Raw genomic sequence first — 27,604 nt, 5'->3', positions numbered from 1 at the left:
AAATAAATCATTTATTTATTTATTATTTCTAAATAAAAGTATTTAACCAATTTAAATACCTTTTCCCTCCAACCAAATATAATAAATATTCCAAATGGTTAATTCTAGAATTTGGTTAATAATATTTTATTATTTCCCATTATTCAAGGACAACCTAATATTTTTCTATAAATTGGAAAGTTTTACATTCATTCTTCACTTTCGATCATTTTCATTGTTGCAGGTCTGATTATTATCATTGTCACACACCATTTTCTTTTCCATTTTGAGTTCTCATTGAACTCAAACATTTTGTTTGCTAGGTTTTACATATTATAGAGGAGAGGGACTCTACAAAAGTTGAAGACATTGAGGATAACCAAGAACCCATCCCATAGAGGGGGCCTGGTAACATTATTTGTTCCCTTCACAGGTGTCATCTAATAAAGTATATTCTTTATATATCTAGTTTCCATTTGATTATTGGAGTTACTTGTGCTTATTTTCTTATTCCATTTTGCTGTTTAACTATTTCTGTTGCATAGATCAGGGCTTTGGCAGGTTTTGTTTCTATCATTTGTTGCAGATCCACATTGTTTAACAACCATTTTTACTGTTAAGGTTGTTTTTCATCCACAGTCTAAAGTGGTTTCTTTTCGTACACCTTCAAGAAGAACACTACATAACAAATGACGACTCCACTAGGGAATTATTTACGCATTTGTCGTCCAACAAATGGCGACTCCACTGTGTTTTTAATTTGGATTCAGAAACCTGGGTGACCTTCAATTTTCATCTTAAGGTTTTTCTTTTTTCCAATCTCTTAATGTTGTTCACTAGCATTCTAACCCTAGATCAGTCAAATTTCTAACTTCCGCAAGTTTTCTAGTTATTTCTGCAGGTCACTGGAACCAACCACGACAAAGACGATAATTTTTTCCGAGACTTGACATCCGAGAACTGAGGAGCATAAATCACACTTTTCTGCCCCAAACCTGCAATCTGGAGATCCATAATGCACCTTCTGGCCCAAAAAGTGTGATATCCCCGGATATCCTCGGAAGCAAGTCAGTGCCTGCGATTTTAGGGTTTCCGAGAATTTTTTTGATCTTTTTTTGGGTTTTGCCAAGAGCAGTATGCTGGGTTGGTTGACCACTGTCTTAGCCCACTTAGGCCTTGATCTACTTTTTTTTGCTTGTCAAAGTGGAATTGAGCCCCTTGGGGCTTCTAGTCCTCTTCCACATTTATAAGAGGAGTTTAGCTGAGTAAGAAGTTTGAGTTTTTGTAGAGCTTTCAGCCATATTTTCTAGATTGTAACTTTCTTTTTTAGATCTTCAAAGATAGGTTGTTTCCATCCAAAGTTCCCTCTTGAACCTTGTTTGGTCATTTTCCTTAGGCTCCCACTGTTTTCCCTAGGTTTCAAACCCATCTCCCTAACTTTCATAGCAATTTTCCTCACTAGTTTTTTGTTGTTGTCACACCACTTTCCAACAACATACTGTCATTTGATCCTAGAAACACCAACACTTAAATATCTTGGCCTTTTTTGTGTGTGTTTTAGTTGATTTCGCCACCAACTAGCACAACGTTTGCAAACCCAGTTTGGGTGGGGTTTTAGATAGTTGATTTGTTGTTCATTTTTTGTTTTTAATTTTAGTTTATTTCAACAATATTTTTCTTTTTTCAAACATGATCTGGGCTTAATTAATAAACACACTTGCACACACAAGCACACCTTAAGTGAAGGGCGCTTGGTTTACACCACCAAGACAAGACTTAACTTAATTAATTTATCTCCCCAAATAGAGACAGAGACATTTTGTTTATCTCCCTTCACCATTTCCGTGTCACTTGTGTCTTGTAACCATTGCACCACCAAGGCGTTTGTCGCGGAGACTTTTAGGTCTTCATCCTCAGTTTCTGCTTGGATGTATTACTCCTCCCCGTAGGGTTTGATTTATTCATCCCTCGAGTCCCCATACTGACTCTTCTTCTGGTTCATTTGATTCCTCATCTGATTCCGAGCCTCCTTCACCACATACCATCACCATGTCAGGACCCACTGCAGGTGCAGGAAACCAACCTAGTGGTGGCTCTGGTTCTATCCCAGTAGTCACATCTAGTGAAACCATTACATGAACCATTCCGGAAACCCCTTTGCTACCTTTCATGGCTGGGTTAAGTCTCCCGGATTTTAACCAATTGATTAACGACCCCATACACCACGATGCTAGTTGGCCAGCTATGCCGACTAAGCTTCCCTCATATATTCCCAAATTTGAGGGTAATTCTGGAGAGGACCCCACTAATCACGTTCGCTCCTTCCATATGTGGTGTTTATCTAATTCCATCACCGATGACTCCATTCGTCTTCAGTTGTTCCAACGCACGCTCACTGGAGATGCTGCAAAGTGGTACATTGACCAGCCCTCCGCTTCTCATTCCACTTTTGTGATGCTTGCTAAAGCATTCCTTTCATATTTTTAGTTACCTCTCCGTTACAACATCGGTATAGAGCTCTTGACCACATTTCGTCAATCCTCTGCCACCCATATTTCCGACCATGTCCAGGAATGGCGTAGAAGGAGGAGCATGTGTCGTGATCCTTCCTTCGAAGACTGTGTCTACCTCGATTGGTTTCTTAGGACTCTTTTAGCAACCATTTCCAAAGATGTTGCATCTCACTTTCCTCAAACATAAGAAGAGGCTCTCCAAACTGCTCTGAGATATGACTTGATTTATGTTCAATCTGGTTATGTCTATACCGTTATACTAGAACTCCCTTGTCCTGGTGGTGCCAATGCACCAGGGGCATCTCACGTCTGCAATAGTATTGTTGGAGCTATTTCACATCCTTTGTCGTATACTCAGCAGGGTTATGGCCAGCCACAGGGGGCACCAGTTCCTCCAACATTTATCGTCCTCCTTCCAGCAACGTGTATTCAGGACAAAGCACATCTTATGCATTCACCCAACCACATCAACAGATGTTAGGGTCGGCTAGTGCTCAACCTATCTACTAGACCTTTTCCCCTTCACCATCTTACACCTATGCACCGCTGAGCGCCCCAACCCCTCAGGCATTAACATCGCAAACTCCCATGCATCCTTAGCCCCAGCAGCCACCTCCCCCTCAAGGTCAAGTGCATGCACAACAGAGTGCGACCAATCCCAAAAATTCAAAGAAAAAGAATAAGGGGAAGGGTAACCAGGGTAAGTAGGGCAATCACCCTAATCAACCCCAGGGGAACCAGCCTAACACCAACAACCAACAAAAGGGCAACCAGCCCAAGCAGAACAAGGCTATTCGTACGAACAAGCCTTGTGCATTTTGTGGTGTACATGGCCATTATACTCATGAGTTTCCCCTCTTACCTCAGATGCGCCAAATGTGGGAAGCCCAAGCAACTTCTAGAGGTCAACCGCCCATGCAACAAATACCTAAGAATCCTGCACCATCACAACTGGTCGTGTTTACAAATTCTTTCCCTCAATGGGGATTTGTTTTTTCTCAACCTCAGCAAGGCCAAGCATCCAACCCTCCCCAACCTTATGGTCCTGGTGACTACCAAATCCTCAATATGAATTCTAACAAGGTCAATACTTTCGATGTCAACTTGCAAACTTAGTCGCGTTAATGTGACAAGCCATCGACTTTGTCCGCAACTGAGACCAAAACCAAAGAATCTATTGAGCATCTTATGGAATCAAATGGTCTGTTACAGATCCCTCAGCCTAAAGTTGAGTCAATTCCAAAGATCCCCAAGGGCCATTAGTCGTAATGTGACTTCTAACCAAATTGCCCACACATACAGTATAGTAGGCGACTTGGTGCAATCACTTGCTGCCATGTCAACGCTGGAGGTTCTCTAGTTGTGCCTATCTCAAAATAAATCTCTAGTAACTACTTTGGGCGTCGTAGATCCTTCAGAAAATCGTTTGATTGTCTTTCCCGTTGATGTGTCAAAACATCCTCCATTACCTCCATTCGTTGCTTTCCAGATACCAGTCTGATTCTGTAATGCAATTATCTCCCGGTGCATTATTGACGAAGGCGCATCCACCTACGTGATGTTTGCTGATGTTTTGAAGCAACTCAAGTCACCCAAACTAGCCCCATCCACCATCACTTTGCATGCTTGGGACGGTCACCCCTCCCAGCCTCTTGGCATGTATCGCAATTGTCCAGTGACTCTTGCGGGCAAGACTGTCAATGTAGACATTGAGGTTATTGATGCCCCTCTAGATTACAACATTCTCTTGGGTTGTTGTTACACATACACCATGTCATTGGTCGTTTCTATGGTTTTCCGCAAGATGTGCTTCCCTGATGAAGGGAAGATCGTCACTATAGACCAGTTGACATATTACGATCCGTCATCCTTAACCTCCCCTATGTCCATTATCTCATCGATGTCTGGTAAGCAGTTTGCCACCTCTCTCACTAGTGTTTCACCTAGAGTCTACAAAGATTCCACCTTGTTGTGTGCTTTCCCTGGTCCTCCCCCTCCCATCTCTAAGCCTAGCTCATTGAGTGTCTACATGGTATAAGCATTGTAGGCTGCTCAAAAGCAGTCTGGTACCTCTGGTCAGTAGCCAGCTCCTCAGCACCCTGTTGTTACCATCTCAGCTGAGCCATCTAGATCCACCTCTCTAGGACCTCCTCCTTTTGTGGGTGTATCTCCTTTGTTCCCACCAAGAACTATTCCTCCAAGTCTTAAACATCAAGGAGTTGTTCCCCCAGGACATTACCCTGCAGGACAAATACCTTTCTTGTTTCCTCCTCCCGAATATTTTATGTCCCTGTCATGGCTTCGTTGAGTCTCCCTAATATGACTTTGGGGATCCCAATCTGGTACATTGATCCCCCAGCGAGCACTCTGCCTGGTCAACTTAGACCATATCATGCTTTGACCCCAGTTCAACTGGTTCCTACAACCCCTGTCGCTGCTCCAGTTCCACCACAACCTCAACAGGAACCCACTCTCGTTACGAAAGCATCTAGAAAGGGGGGCAAAGCGAAGAAGAATGAACCTAAGGACAAGGCTCCCCAAGCACCTCTAGCTCCTAAGCCTCAAAATTCGATACCTCCATGCACTCTTTGTGATGTGGTTGGCATGCCACCAATAACTATCCTGAACTTCCTCGTCTCAAACCTTTGGTTCATGAAATGTTTCCTGAGTCTAATATCCCTGAGGTCCAAGTTACCTTACTGGATTCAGCCAAGAGACTTAAAATGTTGCGCACAAATCACCCTTGTGCCTTGTGCGATCATTATGGTCATTATTCCCATTGTTTCCCTCGTCTTGATGAATTTCACGACTGCTTCCATGTGCTTCATGAATTCGAGGCCACTCGTAGTGGACAATCTACTCCTCTACCTACAGATTTTGGTACCACTAGTACACTAGAAAAGGGTGACTCTGGTCCCACCATCGTGATCCCTCCCCCCGATGTCGAGATGACGGACTCCACAGTCCATATCCTTTACCTATCGTCATCCTTGAGATCTTCATAGGAAAACCTCTTTAAGGTTCCGCGTGCGCTTTTGTCAAACCTCCCTCGTCGGAAACCTAGGTCTCAACATTGGTAGATCTTCAATCTACTAGCTCATCATCTATTATTTTATATGATGCGTATGTGAACCTTCTTTATTAGGACGATGCACCAGGTACTGTCGCTGCATCATATATTCAATATTCCTCCTGTCCACCCATCTTCCATTCTGATGAGGACATCATGGAATCCATGGCTACCCTTGCTTACCCTTGGGATGATATGCACCATCGTTCATAGTTCATCACATATTTTCGAACCCAAAAGTTTTCCCCCCATCATACTCATGATGATCGACGACGTATTTGATACGAAGCCCCTATCTATCTTCTCATCGGTGATTACCTTTATCATCGCAGTGTTGATTGTATCCTTCGTTGTTGTCTCACTCATCATTATGGCTAGGACCTTACATCATTCGTAAGGAATTGGGTAAGGGGGCATATCCCTTATAGTATTTCAAAGGCAAACTTCTTCCTAATCCTCGAAATGCACTCTACCTAAAGAAATTTTAGCCATAGAATATCCCATTTATTTACGCGTATTTATTTCTATCACACATTTAGGTAGGTTACATCATCTCATTTGTTGTCTTTTGCACCTTTTAGATGGATCCATCATCCACACGGTATATCGGTTATGCCGACGATGCGAGTCACTTCTCCAGGAATCTAGCCTCAACAACATGGGCCATTTTCACCCCCTTGCATACATTAGTCCATTCTAACGGCGTGTGCGTTGGGTTTGCCACCAATAACCGGTACGGATATGATGCAGTGATAGGTTTGTTAGTCGATGCCCTTACTCATCGCATCCTTCATCTTCAAGTTCCTTTATATTCCTTGTTGCTTGTCATGCAATTGAATGGTGTGTATCATGTGCATAACCAAGTTCTATTTAGAAAATATCTACGAGTTAAGCTGTTGGTACATGAATTTGAAACCATTACTTTTAGTCATGTTCTTAGAGCCCAAAATAATTTTTTAGATACCATTGCAAATAACATTCTATATTGGAATTTATCACATGTATACCACAGAAGACAACCATAAACACAACACATGGTGAACCATCATCGTCCTATAAATGTTTTTGGAGTCCACCACTCTAAATACATTCGGTACACCCATCGCATATTAGGTGGCACATAGACCCCTACATCTCCTTATCATTCTTTGGAGGACATTGCGCTACGTTGGGCCGAGATTCTTGAATCCATTTTTTGAGCACTCAAAACACAATGGTGCTCCACAAAATCCTCCTGCTAGGGGGCATCATTCCCACCTTTACATACCAAATCAGTCCCCTCCATCACATATGCTTCTGGGAAGTATCCCATGCTTGGGGGCATGATGTTTTTCCTTTGGCCATCTTCTCAATTTGTTAAAATAAGTCTCGTCCTAGATCCCACTGGATCTAGGTATGGTCAATTATCCTCTCATTCGTTGGATAGTTTGTCCTACCAACCTCTCCAGCGAGCCATATTCACATCGCATATCGTAGACGTTTGATACCATATCTTCAAATATTCTACTATATGTCATACCACCTTTACCACATAGTCCCCATGTTTGACTTAGTGGGTGAGGAAGATTCTAGACCTCCTCTAGTAGTTCATTCTTGTTTTCCTCTTCCCTTAATTCTTCACCAGGAACCATCGTTCCAAGAAGCATTAAGGCTATCTTCAGACAAGTAAGGCCACTTTCCTGAAATTAGTACATCCTGATTTCGATGGTCGGTTAGTCTGCTACGATCTCCACAAGATTTAGGGCCTTATCCTCCTCTCAAAATGGAGGGAAATGCCCTTCTATAGGAAAACCCACAGTGTTTAGTTGCACATTGCGACCAAACCGTAGCTTCATTTGACGAACCGCCAACACCATTGGAAATCTCTCATCGGGCACTATAATGGGTCTTTCTTCGTTTTTAATGATTTGATACTTCATCTAGAAGCCATTTTTCCAAGAAGGGTCACTTCGTCGCCTCTCAAAATTGAATTTCTTCATATGTGACGCTTGTACTTTGGGACCACCTTCCCTTGGTGTTTGTCGTCTCACGTTTCAATTTTCTTCATGAGAAACCATCATTTTCACATGTTTTCATGGTCAATATTGTCGAGTCACCCTTGTTTAGAGCATCCACGACGAGTCACCTTTGTATCCATGGAGTTTGTTTCACGTCCCATTGTATCATGTCACAGTATTCCATCCATATTTGCATGTCATTAATCCCATGTTGCCCATTTTGGCCTTCAGTCATACTGTCCACCATCCCCCCCGGAGTCAAGTCAATAGTTGCTAGGTCAACCATGGACTTTATGCTCTGACAAGGGAAGTCGTATTTTTGTCCCTCAGTCCCATTTTCCTCATTTTCCCCGGGGTCATTCTATCAGTCACATTACTATTTTCCCTCATGCCTTAGTTGAGGATCCTCATTGCCTCACCTATGGCAGGCCCTATTCCGCAGACATCATCACATCTATTCCAGAAGAAAGGTCTAAAGGGTTGTGTATATTGGTTCCAAATTCCACTCTTGTTCGGTGCCTCGAATCAAGAAAAGGGAATCATCATTTCCCTTTGACTTGATTGTTTCATGCTCGTGATTCGTACTCTCAATGGTCTAGTGATGCAGCAGATTATACCAGTGATTCTCGGGTGTGTGTGAGATGTTTCAGACCTCACGAGGGGGTGGCCCTTCAGGCATCCCCCCACATGCTCGAATTACTTCCTATTATGCTACAGCCTCAGATGCAGTTTCGTAGATTTGATGGGTTCGATTCCTGCCGCTTGCAACGCTCATAACATGCATACCTCCTTCAGATGATCCATTCAGTTTTGTAGAGTCCTTTTCCTGTTCAACAGGGCTTCTTTGGTTGTTATACCCTCCCTCCCACCCATTTTTTGAGGGAAGGGCCATTATATCTCATGTAATCATATGTTATTGTATTCAATCCTGGCTCATGTTTTTCTAGGCGCATTATGTATATGGGACACATTGTATTATTTTATGGCTCATTTATGCCAGCATGTCATGTACCATTCAACATGTACTTTATTGCTCAGTTTCATTTTTCTGGGTGCATCATTATCTTTGTATTGAGTTATCTAAGCACGTATAAGTATGCCTCCCCTGCCTCACTGAGATCAGGTACCACAACATAAAAGGAGACTTACATCAGTTAGTTGGTCTCGCCCCCTCTATCACTATCCTCTATCGATTCAACTCCATTGGTCTCCCTCTCTCTCTCTGACTCCCCTTCGGTCTCTAATGATTGTGTCCTTACAACATACTTTTGTCATACGTTTTTCTTCTAACACTCGTACATTGGGGGCAATCTGTTATCACCAAAAATTGATCATCTAGCCATAATTTACTAGATGGATCGAAGTGCACCATGTAGGGCCAATTTTACCATAGTAAAGTTGTTTTCACTGTAAGAAATTTCTTGATAAACCACATTTGTTAAGTCATTTCTGATTAAACCCATGAAGAATAATTAAATAAATCACTATTTATTTAATTATCTTCTAGGAATAATTAATTAAACCATTGTTTAACTAATATTCCTTGTCATATTTGACCCAATTATGAGAAATAAATAGATAAATCATTAATTATATTATTTTTATCTAAGAATAATTAATTAATCACTAATTAGTTATTATTCCTTGTCAAGTTTGACTAAATCCCCTAGGAATACTTAAATAAATCATTATTTGTTTATTATTCCTTAACCATATTTCTTGAGATGATAAATAAATCATTTATTTATTTATTATTTCTAAATAAAAATATTTAACCAATTTAAATACTTTTTCCCTCCAACCAAATATATTAAAATATTCCAAATGGTTAATTCTAAAATTTGGTTAATAAGATTTTATTATTTCCCATTATTCAAGGATATCTAATATTTTTCTATAAATTGGAAGGTTTTACATTCATTCTTCACTTTCGATCATTTCCATTGTTGCACTCACTGTTGTAGCTTTGATTATTATCATTGTCGCACACCATTTTCTTTCCCATTTTGAGTTCTCATTGAGCTCAAACATTTTGTTTGTTAGGTTTTACACATTATAGAGGAGAGAGACTCTACAAAAGCTGAAGACATTGAGGATGGACAAGAACCCATCACATAGAGGGGGACTAGTAACATTATTTGTTCCCTTAACAGGTGTCATCTAATAAAATATATTCTTTATATATCTGGTTTCCAATGGATTATTGGAATTACTTGCGCTTACTTTCTTTTTCCATTTTATTGTTTAACTATTTCTGTTGCATAGATCACGGGTTTGGCAGGTTTTGTTTCTATCATTTTCTGCAAATCCACAATGTTTAACAACAATTTTTACTGTTAGGGTTGGTTGTCATCCACAGTCTAAAGTGGTTTATTTTTGTACACCTTCAAGAAGAACACTACATAAAAACTAATCTGGGAAACCCTTCGACAAAGGGAGAGTATATGCATGTTGTAGTAGAATCATCAAAACTCCCTCTCAACAGTGGTTGAAATTCTTCATCATGCCAAACTTGTCTCTCGAGTATTCAAACGTCACTTTAAACAGAGGCTTGGTGAGAATGTTTGTTGTCTGCTCATCTGTGGATATGTACCGGAGTTCCACTGCTCCTCTTTGTACCATGTCTCGAATGAAATGGTATTTAATCTATATTCTTTGACTTGTCATGAGATATTAATTTCTCTAAATGCTTCACACAACTTTGATTATCATAGTATATCAAAGTTGGCTCTAACTCTAGATCAAATAACCCTGCAAGCAATTTCTGAAGCCACACTACTTCACGACTTGCATCACTAGCTACTATATATTGTACCTCTGTTGTATTGAGTGCCACTGAAAATTGTTTTCTTCTAAACCATGAGATCATACCTTATCCCAAACTAAAGCAACATCTTGATGTGTTTTTCCTGTCTATTGCACTCCCTACCCAATTAGAGTCTATATAACCTTGCAACTTTACTTCACCGTTTGAGACATATCTGAGTCCATATCCAACTGTACCATGCAGGTACCTCAATACATGCTTTGTTGCTACCAAATGTACATGTCTAGGCTCAACCATGTATTGACTCAATGTGTTCATTGCAAAGAATATATCGGACCTGGTATTTGTTGAGAAATGTAACTAGTATCAGTCTTCATAATTGTATTTGAGTCATGATGAAATATATTTGTCAAAAGGAAGAAAATAAAAATTATTTGAGAAGAAAAATGTATTTTCTATGAGCATTGGTTTCATGCTCTATGTTTCTAGGTCAAGCCTTCATTGTAGGATTCTAAGTTTGTGTCTTAATTCATTATCATTGTCATTATATTCTAGACCCTTCTTGAGATTTTTGTTTGAAGAAAGAAAAGTATTTTTTTAATAAAAATGAGTCTTGTCCCTCCTCCACCAAGTAGGCTCCTTCAACTATCTAGTCAACCTCGTGAAGGGATTCATCCACCTTTTAAATACTATAAACAAAATGAACATTCAACCTATTGTGACAATTAGCAAGAAAGAAACTCAATCTACAATTGAAGGTGTCAAGAAAAGGATACGAAGGCTAAGGAAATAGGAGACAAATTAAGCAAAGAAAGAGGAGAATTTTTTCAAGTAAAAAGAACAAACTTTTTTTGTTTTCTATCACACGTTCGAGGGAATGGAAGATAGTTTCAAGGGTGAAGGTGTAGGACAAATTTCAGAAGTTGCAGGGAAGAAGTAAAAATTCTAGATAACTTGATTAGAAGAAGTTTGTTCTAAGGGATGACTTGGTGGATGGAGGAATTTTATGTCTTGGTCAAAAGGTCTAGGTTGTCTCATTTGATTTTATTCTAAATAAGAGAAGAAGAATTTTTGGGTTTTCCCCTAAGAGAGGGGTTTTTCCCTGACTGAGTGCGTACGCCTTGTGTTCTTTTTTGTGCTTGTGATATCATTGTTTTGAATTTGTGTTAATCATAATAATATAATAATTGTAAATAATAAATAATAATAAACATCACAATAAAGTGTCAAAGAAAGAGAAATCAATAATAAAAACCCTAACTATGTTTCCCTAAGGATTTCTCAACATGGTATCATAGCTAAGTTCAGTGAAACAACGCAACTAGAAGATCACAATTTGAAGGGTAAAAGAACCGATTATTCTAAGTTCGAGCTAATAAAAGGAAATCTAAGCTACAAAAGGAACATATCTTATGGGCACATTGATAAGTTTATACCTATGTAACTAGGCCATAGACCAAAGCTTGTGGATCGAAGTAATTAGAGGAGCAAAGAAGAATTTTCTTGAATATCTGAGAGATTAGATAAATAGCCTAGACAAGGTCAAATCCATTATGGGAGAGAGGAAATTTATGTGCTTGAATTTCAATCTATAAAATCAAAATTCACCAAGTTCTTTGCATTTGAAGTTACCATAGGTTTTGTGCAAGATCAAGGTGACAAAGTCATATAATTTGAGGACTAAAGGTAGTCCTTGAATCTAGAAAAGAAAGGGACATAGGATGAGTTTCTTAGAGGTTTTGGATGCCTATTTAAAAGAACTTTTATAGAGCTACAACCACTGAAATAAGTTATTGTGAAAGAGGATGCAGACCTATATATATATATATAGGTCTGCATCCTCTTTCACAAGAACTTATTTCAATGGTTGTAGCTCTATAACATATCTTTCAAATAGGCATCCAAAGACTCTAAACAAATCAATATGTGTACCTGTATTTGTTGGCTCTCTATATATATAAGGTCCAAGCCTCTATAATAAAATAAAGACCGACCTAGAAGGATCACAATGATTGATTTGTTCTGAGAAGTCTAATTCAATGGAACACAATCTCAATCTTTTGAAATTCATCAATCTTGCAATTTGTGGAACGTTGAAAAGGATCAAGGTATACATTCCTTGTGGAATTGGTGTCTAGCAAAGTGAAAGAAGACTTTTTGTGCATATTCTATCATTGAGAAAACATATTATCTTTGTCCTAAAATGAAGTAGTCTATATCAGTGCGAGTAGAATTCTATTTGAAGACTTGTAGCAAAGCCTCTACTACAATCAAGAGAAAGCATCTAGCTTAAATTCCTCATCTAATTCAAGTAAGTATTGATATTACTCTTTATGTTTTAAACGATATGTCTTCAGTTTGCAAGAAATAGAAACAAGCTCAATGGAACATCAATCATTCAATCATGAAATACAATGTTATGTAATCTTGAGGTATGTATAACATGTTTATTTGTTAAGAGTCTAGTATGAAATGTTTTAGGTTTTAGTTGCTTCTAGGGTTTTCAAGTTCTCACTATGTTAAATTTGTTAATATCTAGGGATCGTAAACCCTATATAGTTCCTATGAAAACCTCATTCATGTGTTCCCTCTTATAAATCATATCGAATCATGTCTAGGGTTTGTAAGGTATATGGAAAATCTTTGGAATTGAATGATGTCTAGGTTTTGTACTAAAAAACCCTAAGAATTCATTTAATAAAAACCCTAGATCATAATATTGTACTTGTACACTTTTGATGGTACTTGTCAAGAAAATGTTGTAGGTACATAAAATAAATATTGATCTTATGAAATCCCCTCAAGAAAAAGTTTTAGCCTTCTCACAAAAGATAAAAGCAAAGGATTGTGACTAGATTCAAAGGGAGTATTCAAATGGAGACTATAATAAGAACAAATAAGTTTTGTTGTAGAGGGATCCATTCAATAAGGAAACCCTTCAAGTTTTTAAAAAGGAGAAACCCAAGGTATGTTTAAGACCGCATGATTTGTAGCTAGTCTTCTTCATATTAAAAGCTACGATCATTTTAAATTTTTCTTTGTATTACTAACTCTCTCATGTATATGGTTTTGAATCATAAATATTATTATTTGTTAGGGTGATTAATCTCTAGATTAAATCAACTCTTGGCATACTCTTTATCTTCTTCTTTTTCCACTTTGGTAAAACCCTAACCTTTAGTGTTTACTATAAAACCCTAACTTTTTTATGTTTAGGATTTGTTGATATTATGATGGAACCATAGCCTTTTAACGTTTGTTATCGATGCCTTGGATATATAATGAAACCCTATATTTTTAGGATCCTAGGAATGAAACCCTAGGTGTATATGCTTCCATTTAATTGAAACCCTAGCTTGGTCGAGCTATTGTATATATAGCATTAAAATTTTGATGTTTGTGTCTAGGGGCTATGAAAAAACCCTAGTAGAAATTTATATAAGTTCCTAGGGCATGATACCGAAATCCTAGATGTAATAATGTTTTCGCTATGATTGAGATCCTAACTTGATTTAGTTATTGATATCTAAGGTTTATTTTTTATGATGGAATCTAGGGTTTGTGACAAAACCCTAGCATAATTTTTTATAAGAGTCTAGATATGAAAGGTGTAACCCCTGTTGATTGTAAACCTAACCAGGTTTAGGTTTTGCATATCTAAATTTTGATTTATTATTAAAATCATTCATAACCCTAGATGCTCCCTTTGTAACCCTATATTGATCAAATTAACTTCATGCTATTGTACATGTATATTTGTGTTTAGTTGTACTTGTTGAATATTTGTAGGTACATAATCTTCAAGATGTTGAAGATTCTTACCTACCTCATACATGATGATGACTTGATGATGAAGTTGAGCATGATGGAAAGAGGGAGCCATAAGAATATTGATGGCACTCAAACTTTACATTATTGTTTAATAAATTACTTGGTTTCCATGTGAAGATAGAAGGAATGATGTTCCGAAAGAATCTCTATGATTATATGATGATGAAAGAAAGAGTGTGTATGGCTGAGTTATTGATGGATCTATCCCCTAGATGAGAAGAAGCTTGGATAAAGGAAAGTGTATATCTCCCTAGTTGAGAGGGAGGGAACATTGTGACAGCTATAGTGAAGACCATGAAGAAAGAATGAAGATCAAATGATGGATAAAGCACTACAAATGGTTATTTTGTTGAGAAGTGTAGCAAGAAAGTCTCAATTTGCCTTTTCTTGGTCAAATTAAGAAAAAATGAATTTCCACATCAGCAGACAACTTGGAGGTAGTTAACTGAAGGTAACATGGCTCTTTTCACTTAGTTATCTCAGTAAATATGAGTTAGAGGGCTTGGATTTCAGTTATGCATGTGTGATTGCTAATTTTTAGCAATCTAGTTTAGTTATTTCTAGTTGTATTCAGTTAAACTAGTTATAATTGTTAATAGAACTAGTTGGGGGTCAGTTGTGAAGTGGGACAATAGTCTAACTCAGTGATCATCTAGTTAATTGACCAATCAATCGAAAATAGATAGTGCAGACAGATAACTCGAGTTCCCCAGTTGTGGTGGAGATTCCAAGGCAGTGTAACATCAATTGTACACTAGTCTTGAGTGTACAAGTGTTGCATACAATTAGAGATCCAACCTTGGGAATTATCCAATCAATTGGAGGAAAATTCCTAAAAAATAGGGGCCTAATTCCTCAGGATTTGCGCAAGGAAATAGGGGCTCAATCAGGTGCATAAATTGACTAAGTCTAGGTCAGAGCTTCTCATTGAGCAGAGAGAGAGGTTATTCACTTGCAGGTTTATCTCAAAGCGATCAAAAAATTGTAATAAATTCTCTATTCATCTAATTAATGCAAGTAGGCTTAAGGGATTTTTACCAATTGGTTTCCCCTAGATAAATCTATGTACTTGTATATGTGATTGAAGCAAATTTGTGAATGTTGTTCTTAAATTGTGAATTAATTTCCGCAGAGCAATAGAATAGAATTGTGTCTCTTGATTTAGATTAAATTTATTGAGAAGTTGTAATTCTATCACCATATTTCAACATAGTATCAAAGCTGGATTCACATTAGAACAAATAATCTCAAAGTTGTTCCTCATGAGGTTTGAATTTTCAACTTTAGTGTAGCAGGATCTCTTCAGAGTTGGCAGAGCGACCTTCATTAGACTGAGTATAGAGTATGCCTTGTAAGGAAACTTGAATTTCATTGCCTGGAAGGATCACATGGAGGAAGTGATTGATGACAATGGATTGCTGGAATATGTCAAGATAGACATTCAAAAACCAGGATCAGCTGATGTCCAAAACCTATCCTAATGGAAGAAATATGTAGCCAAGGAGAGGAGAATAATATTGGAGGGCGTGTGAGACCACATTGTCTAAAATATCCATGGAAAAGAAACTCCTTTCACAATGTAGAAGGCACTGAAAAAGATATTTGAGACTAGCAGTGACCATAGAAAATTGGCCCTCAAAGACAAACTTCAAAATATCAAGATGCAAAAGAATGATAATATTTCGCAGTGTCTCAGTAGGTTTAGACAAGTTTGGAATGAGCTTCGTGGGTTTGGTGTGAATGTTGCAGAAGATTACTAGGTGATCCTAGCTCTTCTAGGCCTTCCCAAAAGTTGGCATAGCTACTAGGACTCGGTGAACAAGAGGGATAAATTACCGAATTGGAAATGCTTATGATTCGATTTGGTACAACACAAAATCAAGAAAAATACCAGAGATGGAAGTTCATCCAACGGAGAGGATGAATAAAATTTTGCATTATTTGGAAAGGGAAAGAAGGGAAAAGGGAATAAATCTCAAACCAAAAAAAAATCCAACCAAGGGGGCAAGAAGAAATAGTTGTCCAAAACAAAATGCTTCAATTTTCATGAATTTAGGCACTACGCTACAAAATGTCCACACGAAAAGTCTAGCAAGAAGAACTCAGGAGGAGTAGAAGGTGAAGCATTGACTTCACAGTCTGAGCTAGAATTCACCCTTATCGCATGCATGGCCAACACTGTGACGGGGAGTGTGTGGTACTTGGATTCAGGTGCCTCGTTCCACATGACAGGGTGTAAAGAGTTTTTCAATGACCCGAAGGAGAAATATATCTATATTCATATTGAGCTTGGGGACGATGGAAGGTACAATGATACCAAGATTGGTACAGTAACCTTGAATAGGGAGTCAAGATCCCCTCTTCACCTCAAAGATGTCATGTTTGTTCTAGGCCTAAAGAAGAACCTCATCTCTGTAGCAGTTTTGGAAGACCACGACTATGATGTCATATTCAGTAAAAGTAAATCCTTTTTAAGGAACATAGCTATTAGACAGGTGAAGCAGACCTAGGTTGGTGGGAAGAACCTATATAAACTTGATGCGGAAGATTGTGTTGCATTAAGCATTAAGGCAGAGAAAGTGTAGAGTCGCGATGTCGGTGAGATCTGGCATAGGATATTGGGCCATTTGCATCATGGTGCCTTAAAAATTATGCAACAAATAACCATTAGCCTCCCTAAAGGATCACTTGAGTAGCAGGATGTCTGCAAGGGTTGTACCTTGGGGAAGTATGTGAAATCCACATTCCATGATCAAGACAACAAAGCACATGTAGTCTTGGAGAAAGTACACTCTCATTTTTGTGAACCCTTGCTGATAACCTCCATTGCAACACATAAGTATTATGTATTTTTATTGATGATTTCTCAAGGAAGTGTTCAATCCTCTTCATGTGGAAGAAGGATGAGGCATTCTCAAAGTTTGTAGAATTCAAGGCACTAGTTGAGAAAGATACCGTTAAGAAGGTGAAGGCTCTCATGAGCGAAAATGGAGGTAAGTATGTTTTAAATGAATTAAAGGAATTTTGTGCCAAAGAAGGAATTCGAAGAGAACTAACAACCCCCCACAACCAACAACAGAGTGGGGTCACTTAGAGGAATAACTAGAGCATTGTGGGAGATGCAAGAGATATGCTACATGAACAAGGCATCCCACTGCATTTGTGGGAAAATACATGTAACACAACAAAATACTTGCACAAAATTCCTCATCGTATTCTTGGTATAATTACACTGGAGGAGGATTTCTCAGGAAGAAAGCCAGATGTGTCTCACTTCAAAAAATTTGAAGCCTTTGTTTACTGCCACTGTGGTTAAATTCCACTTTGGTAAGCTCATATGATGAAGATAATAATTGCAACAGATTCCTATTTTTGAGAGTACCAAAATTTACCTAAATATCACCTTATTTGGACAAGCAAAAGTTGGTTTTTGAATTTATTTATTTACTCATGTATATTGGATTAGGTCGACGCTAAGCACATGTATAATTGGATAGGTTAGCCTCAACATCAAGTGGACCCTCATGAAAGCACATATATATAAGATGCCTCAATCTCATTTGGACACAATCATCAAGAACTCTCTTCTCTCTTCTATTGTTTGGTTTTCACAGATCTAATGGAGGAAATCTCGTGCAAAGGGTTCGAAACTACAGGGTCAAAGCTCGCATGTGTCTAGGTTTTATGAGTCATGGACATTCACATGTATCTAAAGTTTTTCATTCTTGGATACTGGCACAATATGATCCTGAGAGTGTCCGAGAAGTCTCGAACACTCACTCACAATGTCTAAGGGAGTGTCCGGGAGGCTAGGGCTTTCGCAATTTTGTTTGGTCCCCAAACACTCGCATCTAGTTCTCCAAAGAGTGTCCAGATCAGTCTCAGACACTTGCACATGGTGTCTAAGGGATCATTCAGGAGGCTAGGGTTTCCGTAGTGTAGTTGGACCCTAGATGCCCGCACGCAATTCACCTGGGATAGTCCAGATCAGTCCCAAACGCACTCATCAAGTTCTCCATAAAGCGTCTATATCAACCTTAGACACTCGCACATAGTATCTCTGCATGCATCGGAGACCCAAAGATGAGTTATCAGTATGCAACAGTGTTCAACACAGTGACATCAATATCTAGCAATTAACTACAGTCAGTGGCAATGCATTACAGTACTTAGAATCAAGATCTTTGAGTATAAGTATGTTTAAGGTAATGTTATGGATGTTCTAGTTGTTTTTTGTTGCATAGATAAAGATATGGATCATTGTATTCTGTTTTTTTGAATCAAGTGATGATGATCTAAGAAGAAGAAGAATTTACAAGGGTTTTCCCATAGTGGGTTTTCCCCAGGTCTCCGACCAATCATGGTGTCTCTATGTGTGCATGCTTTTCTTCTATCGTTCCTTTATCTTCCATTGCATAGATGATGATGATAATTTTATTTCTACATAGTTTCATATGTTGATGAATAATAATATAAATCAGAATAATGTTATAATGTTATTGTGTGAACTTAATGTGTTAATGAAGAAATGAAATTATCAAAGAAACAAACAATATATCTCTATGAAAAATTAACATGGAATCGGAGCTAGACTGTCAGGCTAGGCAGTAACTCCTTAAAGCAAAACTGATTTGTATTTATTATTCCATCAGGTAGGTCTTCATTATATACATGAGGGAGAGACTGTTTAGTTCATCTCTCGATGACTGTTCATATTACTTATTTATCTATTTACATATATTCACCCAATCATGAGGATTAGGTGTCAACATTCCCCCCCTTAATCTGAAGGGATGTTGGTGAGTCCAAGCATGGTTCTAAATCGTTCAAACTTTTCTCTCCCAAGCGCTTTGGTGAATATGTCTGTAATTTGCTCATTTGTGGAACAATGACGGAGATGGATTGTTTTGGCCTCAACATGATGTCAAATCAGATGATATTTAGTATTGATGTGCTTCATTCGATCATGGAACTTTGGGTTTTTGGCCAACTTTATTGCAGAGGTATTGTCAATAATGAGTGGAGTTGATTGTACTTGTTTTACCTGCAAATCTTCAAGAATTTTCCTGAGCTACACAATTTCTTTTGTTGCTTCAGCTGCTGCCACGTATTCTGCTTTTGTTGTGGAATCTTCTGGAACTGATCATTTGCGTGATCTCCAAGAGACAACTCCTGATCCAAGACTCATAGCATATCCTGAAGTAGATACCCCAGTTTCTTTGTCTCCATCGAAGTCTGAATCAGAGTATCCAATCAAGCTGAAGTCGTCCACCTGTGCATACTTGATTCCAAAGTCTTGAGTTCCCTTCAAGTACCTTAGAACTATTTTTGCAACAGACCAATGTCCCTCACAAGGCTTTTGCATAAACTTGGAGAGAATTCCAACAGAAAATGAAATGTCCTGTCTGGTAGTAGTTAGGTAGTTGAGACTTCCTACAAGCTGTCTATACTTTGTTGCATCCTCAAATTCTTTTCCTTCAATAGATGTGAGCTTTAAGTTTTGTTCCATTGGAGTAGTAAGAGGATTGCATTCTGTCATGCCAAACTTGTTTAATAGATCTCCAATGTATTTATTTTGAGAAAGAAATATGTACTTCGGATGTTGGGTTACTTCAATGCCAAGATAATAATGAACATAGCCCAAATCAGTCATTTCAAAACTTTTCCCCAATTCCTTCTTTATGGATGCAATGTAGCTTTCATTATTCCCTGTCATCAAAAGATCATCTACATATACCACAAGATATACAACTGTTTTTCCAACTTTCTTGACAAATAAATTTGCATCATCAAGATCATAATGTTTGAAATTGAATTTCAGAAGATGCTCAATTAGTTTTTCATACCAAGCTCGCGGTGCTTGTTTGAGGCCATACAAGGACTTCACAAGTTTGCATACTTTTTGTTCATGTCCTTTCACAACAAATCCTTTAGGCTGAGACATAAAAACATTCTCTTTTAGATCTCCATTTAAGAAAGCAGTTTTTACATCCATTTGATGGACTTTCCAACCGTTCTGAGCTGCTAGTGCAAAGAGTGTCTGGATGGTAGCCCATTTTGCTGTGGGGGCAAAAGTCTCCTCATAATCAACCCCTTCCTTCTGTGCAAAACCTTTTGCCACAAGCCTAGCTTTGTGCTTGTCAAGTGAGCCATCAGCTTTATACTTGTTCTTGTAGACCCACTTGCAGCCAATTGGTTTGGTTCCTAATGGAGGATCAACTAGCTTCCAAGTGTCGTTCTTTATGAGGGCATAATACTCCTTTTGCATTGATTCTTTCCATTCATCATGAGAAGCAACTTCTTTGAAGGAAGTTGGTTCAAAATCTGTAGACAAGTTCAATTCACAATCATAAGAAACATCCATATCAACAGGTGAATTAGAGTCATCCACATCACCTCTATTTTGCTAGTTTGAATTTCTAGTTCATGTCTTTCCAACCTCATCAGGATGGACACTTTCAAGTGTCTTTGTCAGCCACTTTGGGGGACCTTTTTCAAATGGTCCAGGCTGCTCCGTTGATTGAGTTGGGACTGAATCAAGATTGAGTCTCCCAATTCTATCAATCACATCACTTAAAGCATCATCTGTTGTTGGAGTTTCATGCGGGGGAGAGTGTTCTTCAGAAGAAGATTCCACATGTTGATCTAGTATAGGAATCCCCCCTTCAAGATGTGGAATCTGATTATCAAATTCTTGAAATGATTTTGCTTTTTCGAATCTATCCAAGCGATCAAGTTGCCGCTCAACAACATTGTCAGTTTTGGATGATTCAAGAAAAATTACATCTCTAGATACAACAAACTTCTTATTTACTTCATCATAGAGATGGTATGCTTTAGAGGTGTTTGAATACCCCAGAAAGATACACTTATGACTTCTAGCACCAAGTTTGTTTCTATGTACCTTTGGTATCAAGGCATAATAGGTGGAACCAAAGACCCTGAGATGCTTTACCGAAGGAACATGTCCATACCACATTTCATATGGAGTCTTGTTTCTTATAGCATTAGATGGAAATCTATTCTTTAACACATAGAATAGCATCAACCCAAAACATTATCTTTACATTTTTGAAGAAGAGCATGGCTCATACCATATTTAAGATTGTCATATTCATTCTTTCAGATACACCATTCTGTTGGGGATTATAAGGCACAGTTGTTTGATGTTTGATCCCATGTTGGCGAAGATAGTTTTCAAATTCATTTGATGTGTATTCTTTCCCATTATCAGTGCGAATAGACCCAATATGAGATTGTGCATCATTTTCAATCCATTTATGAAAATTCTTGAATGTTTGAAAAGCATCAGATTTGTTCTTCAATAAATAAACCCAACACATTCTGGTGTAGTCATCAATAAATGTCATGATATATTTATTTCCATTTGCAAAAGGAACAGGCATTGGACCACATAAATCTGAATGATTGAGTTCAAGTTTTCTATGTTCTCTTAAATGTGAATCATGAAAACACTATTTGCTATGCTTTCCTAGAATGCAAGCATCACATTGCTTAAGTTTCCTAGGAATTGTAGGCAAACCAGCAACACCATTTTTCTTCAACAAGCAGAGACTGTCATAGTTCAAATGTCCAAATCTAGCATGCCATAATAAACTTGATGGAAGTGTACCTTCTTCATGATGAGAATTGTATGAGAAATGTTGTGCACGAGCAGAGGTTCCTTGCAGCTTGAGAAGCTTTTCTTCTTCTATTCCCCTCATGACAAGTGAGTGGTCAGATGCTTTTCTTACCTCAAGCTTTCCATCAAACATATGAATGGAGTGACCTTGTTGGCAGATGTGGACCAAGGACAACAAGTTTCTCTTGAGCTGTGGGAGATATAGAACATGATGCAGAAGAAAGTCTGGAAGACCAGGCATTTTAACCCTGATTGTGCCAAGCCCTGATGGCTTGATTTTTGATTGGTCTGCAAAGTATACTGCTCCATCAACATTGTCAGTGAAATCTTCAAAAAATTATTTTCGATTAGTCATGTGGCAGGTTGCTCTGAATCAAGCAACCAATCATTTTTCCAAGAAGCAAGTGAAGCATTAAATATATCTTCATTTACTCCAATGTTACATTGTGCCACAACATAGTGAGCGGATTCAGGTGCTTTACCTTTGTCTGTATCATCAGTTTTACCTTTCTGTTGGTTTCTTTTCTATTCAGTTTTGTCCCATGGTAGCTTGCATGTAGAGGCGTCATGTGATCCATTTCTTTTGCAGCGTATGCAGTGCAGATATTCCTTTTCTCCCTAAGAATGTATGCCCCCCCAGCCTCTGAAATATCTTCCTCTTCCTCTTCGACCACATCTTTCGCTTGAAGAATCTTGAGTAGGATGCTTTTCTTTATGAGCAAGGCACACAACCTATTTAGAAGATTCAAGGGTTGTCTTCTTTCCAAAAGCTTTCTCTCTTTCAGCAAACTTTTTGCCAAGAAAGTCAAAGGTGATATCTTTGAGATTACCATTTGCTTGCAGTGACTCAAGATAATTGGAGTAAGTAGGATAAAGTGCCTTGAGAAAAGCGACAAGAGGAATATCCAATTCAACCTTAGTGGATTTGATATCATGCATTATAGACTTTACTTCATATGCAAGAGCAAGAGGATCATTATTTTGCAGTTCAAGAGTGAAGAGTTTAATCATGAGTTGAACAACTTCAAGTGCAGAATGTGAGTCATAGAGTTCTTTCAGCTTTTGTAAGGCTTCAAAGACAGCTGAATATGACGAAATATGGTGACTCACCTCTTCATTTACAAATGCTGTGATTAATGCATAAGCTTTGCTATTCTTGTTTTCCCAAATGACGAGCTCTTTGTCTGAGGTAAGTTGTACTGGTTCATTATCTCCATCTTCGACACACACTCCTTTCCACAACTCATTGAAAATGAGGGTGTGTTTTATTATCAAGGACCATTCAGGATAGTTCTTCTTGCCAGTGAGAACTATTCCCACCATGGATATGATTGAATGCATTTTGTAAAAACTGTGTACAGTGGAAAAAAATCGCTCTTCTAGTGATAAAACAATTTGCACTTGTTGTGTAAAAGGATAAAAAATGCACTGTAGTTTTCAAAACACTTTACTATGGCGGAGTCTTCAAAACACTTTAAATGAAAATTGATTTATAAAACATTTCCCAGAGAAATATTCATATCAGCAATGCACTGTCAAAAATTCTTTTTCAAATCAGCGCCAGAACAAGTTCTCCACGTTGTATGTGACGACCGAACGAGCCATTACATTACCACATGGTTTTTTTTCAACTCACGTTGGTTTGGCAAAGAAATTCTGCTTTGCCAAAACATGCTCAAATACATTGCCCATCAATCTGCAACTCTGAATAGAAAAATATGAATTGTTAGTCAACAAAATGTCGACCAATGTTTCACTACAATATTATCATCCAGAAGCAACAAACTGCTGCTGAACTCGCCGCGCACAATCTGAAAAAGCTTTTACAGCTTCAGCACACTGACTGTTCAGGCATCTTGTACTCTTTCTCACAGAGTTCCTTCGCATTGCAATTAACTTCCTCCAATGCTCTAGCTTCTTAATTTTAAAATTTCATAAGAAGCATTTCACGTGTTCATATGTTGTATGTCAAATCTAACCCAATGAATATTCATGGGACAACATGCTCAACTGATGAATAAAAAGTCATATACGCAGGTTCGAATAAAATGCATACACATACGTAGGTTCAAAGCACTTGATACCAAATGAACCACACGTTGACTTCAACGCAAGTCTGAGCACTGTTACACACATTTCACAAGTCTCCAGGCGTGAATACCATATCAGAACAACGTTAATACAACAATGTGAATACCATATCAGAACAGGACAACGTTAATACAACAACGTGAATACCATATTAGAACATCGTTAATACAACATGTGAATACCATATTAGAACAATGTGAATACCATATCAGAACAACGTTAATACAACAACATTCAACTTATGGCATTAACTTCAACGTATAGCCAGAAACTTCAACAGATTGCCAAAGAAACTTCAACGCATAGCCATACCAGCGTAAATACCATGATTGCAAGTCGTCCAACTGATCTCAAGGGCATTCAACTCAGTGATTCAGAGGATTTTCAGGTCTGTGGCTGTCAAGTCAGAGAATTCAGAGTTAATTATGGCAGACAGAGTACACAGGGGTAGTGGACAGTGGACAGAGAGCAGTAGGCAGAAGGGAGTTACAACTATTTTGGGAACTTGGCTCTGATACCATGTCAGGCCAGGCAGTAACTCCTTAAATCAAAACTGATTCGTATTTATTTTTCCATCAAGTAGGTCTTCATTATATACATGAGGGAGAGACTGTTCATTTCATCTCCCAATGACTGTTCATATTACTTATTTATTTATTTACATATATTCACCCACTCATGAGGATTAGGTGTCAACATAGACTGAAGAAAATCCATGGAGATCACCCAAATGATGACACCATTGATGGAAGAAAGAAGAGGATGGTGGAGACCTAAAAGAATTCTATGGTTTGAAGAAAACCCTAGGCAACTTAATTATTAGGGTTTGATGGATTATATGAGGTTAGGATTTGAAATAAAATGTTGGTTTATGGAAAATGCATGAGATATAGCATGGTCAATGAGAGGAGGGTCAAGCACTTGTGAAATATTTGATGAAGCCCTAGATGGGATAATCCCTAGTAGGCTTGGTTGGTTGATTAAAGGTAATAATGTTATGTGGACTATGGATGGTGATGGTTGGTTCTAGAGGGAGAGGATCACCTCTCATTGAAGATAAGTATTTCTTGACTTATGATGCCTCTTACTTTTGTTTAGACTTATGGATTTGATTATTACGCTTAATGTTTATATTTTATGCATATGTATTTGAATATATGCATGTTTCTAACCTCCTATTTGAGATATGATGAGTGGATCCTTCTTAAGGATCATTTGAAATGCAGGAAAGATGGCTAGAGCTGGAAAAGGTTAAGAGGCACTATATGAAAAGATGACAAAGTGCTACAAGCTACCTATGTCTAATAAAAGGGTGCACAGGTAATACCACAAGGTATGCATGATATGTTGTATTTCAACTGTAACATTGATGGCTAGGTAAGCCCTAAGGTATGATGAGAATATATCTTTCTTTAATGTCTCATACATGAAAGTGACTTGGATCTATTTTCCCATGATGAAATGATGCACCTGGTGTTGAACATTTTGATCTTCTTGAATTCTATGAGTTTATCTAATGTTGATACATTGATATACTTTATGTTTGGCTAACATCTATCTGTTGGATATCTTGATCCTATAAAGAAGGATAGCACCTTTACTCTAGTTGATGATACTCTTGATACTTGATGACGGATTTCACATAGAAGGTTAACTCATTAATTCTTATACATGATACTATTGATAATGCTTGTGATAAACATGATAATGGAAGGAGAGATTTACATTCTTGTTGTTTTAGTAAAAGTTTTATTGTATGACCTAACTTGATCGTATTGATCATGATGAGCATGGTAACCTTAATGTTAGATGTATAGCTATGAGATTGATATTCTAGATATCTTACTACCTGTGGTCATGGCTTGATAGCATATGGTTAAACTGAATGCCCTAAAATGATGGATTGTCTTGATCGAAAGTGTTATTGTTCTCATATGATGTCACATTTGTCTACTGCACCAATATTTCTAGTCTAACCCTTGATGAAAGATTGATGACATGATGTTGATGACCATGACAGATATATGGTTATGATCTAATAGATATGTTGCTACATGACTCTACTAGAGACAGGTTGGTGACATGAATGAGGTAGATTCCCAGTTAGTGGGAGAATCTCTTCTCAAGATTCTTACTCATACTACTATTTGCATTATGTACAGTTGAAGTATGATTTACGTGCATCTGACATTATTGAACTGCTGTAAGTCACATATCTAAAGCATGTACAAAAATTAGGGTTTTTGTTCCGAACGCATGCACAGAACTAGGAGATTTTGTCCTTGGAAACACGCATGCTAAGGCCAAGGTGGTATCTAGGAAGCTAAAGACACTCCCATGCTAATCTAGAGGGAGCGTCCAGGGGTTTGATTATAGTTGACCATCATCTGAAGTTTTGTGAAGCTGTCTGAACTCTGAATCAAAGTGTCACTGACATATTCTACCATTGTAAATTGATTTCTAAAGTTGATAGGTTAAATTTCTAATCACAGAAAAATGAAGTATTGTGCATAAAGTCAGAGGTTCACCTGGAATATGTAAGTACTACAAAAGTGTTGCAGATAATAGTAAGATTTGAAAGCATGAAAGTTTGAATGTTTTCCATAATATGAACATGAAGATTGAACTTGTGTTTACAGGTGACCGGGACATACATACAAATATGTCATTATGTTTGAGGTTTATGCTACAAGAATTTGGCATGATTTGGCTGATTGATATAGATGAGATGTGTTTGGAGCTTTGACATGATGCTTGACAATGACTTAGAACTTTGAATTGATGATTGAGATATGTTTTGGACTATAGATCTCTCTATGATAACAAATTTGGACTTGACCTGATGACAAATGATTTGATTTAACGATTTTTTACTTGCCCTGATATCAATACTATGTGGGAATAGTAACCTTCAATGACTTATGTGAGTATTTAGAAAAATGGTTTTGTATTGGCCTCCTTGTTCCTAGCACAATGGTTGAAGTATTGATAGTTGTGATTCAGTATGAAGATGGAACCTGCATGACTTATCCTTGGTGTATGCATTTGCATCTAGTGACAGAAATGACTTGTATTATGATTATGAGAATGACTTGATGAAGTTTTGGATTGATATTTCACAGTAGATGACAAATTTTTTGGCATGATAATAGATGAAGTGAAGACTTGATATGAGCTCTATCTATCACCTGGTTGAAAGAATTGATATTGTGATATTGATGACTTTGATAATAGTTTTGATCTGACTTCTAAACTCTGATGAGTTGACTTTGTTGATACAACATTAATTTATGTAAGGTTGATTATGTTGGATTAGTAAGGCATTATTCTTTCAGAGAGAATTGCATGAAGCAAGCTCCCCGATCCAGATATGTCCATATTTGATAGTTATCTGATGAAGTTAGGATGATGAGTTCCAAGGTATGTCTTTGATTTTGATTATGGTTTTGGTTTTACATACTAATGGTCTACTCTTGATAGGTGATAAGCCTCTGATGAACTAAGTAAGATGGAGATGGCTTCTGAAGCTCGAAGTAATATATCATGGCATGATGAATCGATTTCTGAAATTTGGGAAAGGAATTCTATATTGCAAAGTTGTTGATTTTTTTTTAATAATGGAAATGAAAATCCTTGAACACTCTGATTTGAAGTTCAAAATGTTGTTGAACTTGACATGGCATCTGAAAGTTGATTGAAGCATTGATGTTCAGT

Source organism: Pinus tabuliformis, chromosome 3_2 (genome assembly GCF_031772625.1).
Source record: "Pinus tabuliformis cultivar Carrire ecotype Pingquan chromosome 3_2, CPIR1, whole genome shotgun sequence".
In the NCBI taxonomy this organism is placed as follows: Eukaryota; Viridiplantae; Streptophyta; class Pinopsida; order Pinales; family Pinaceae; genus Pinus; species Pinus tabuliformis.
This window is presented reverse-complemented; position numbering follows the sequence as displayed.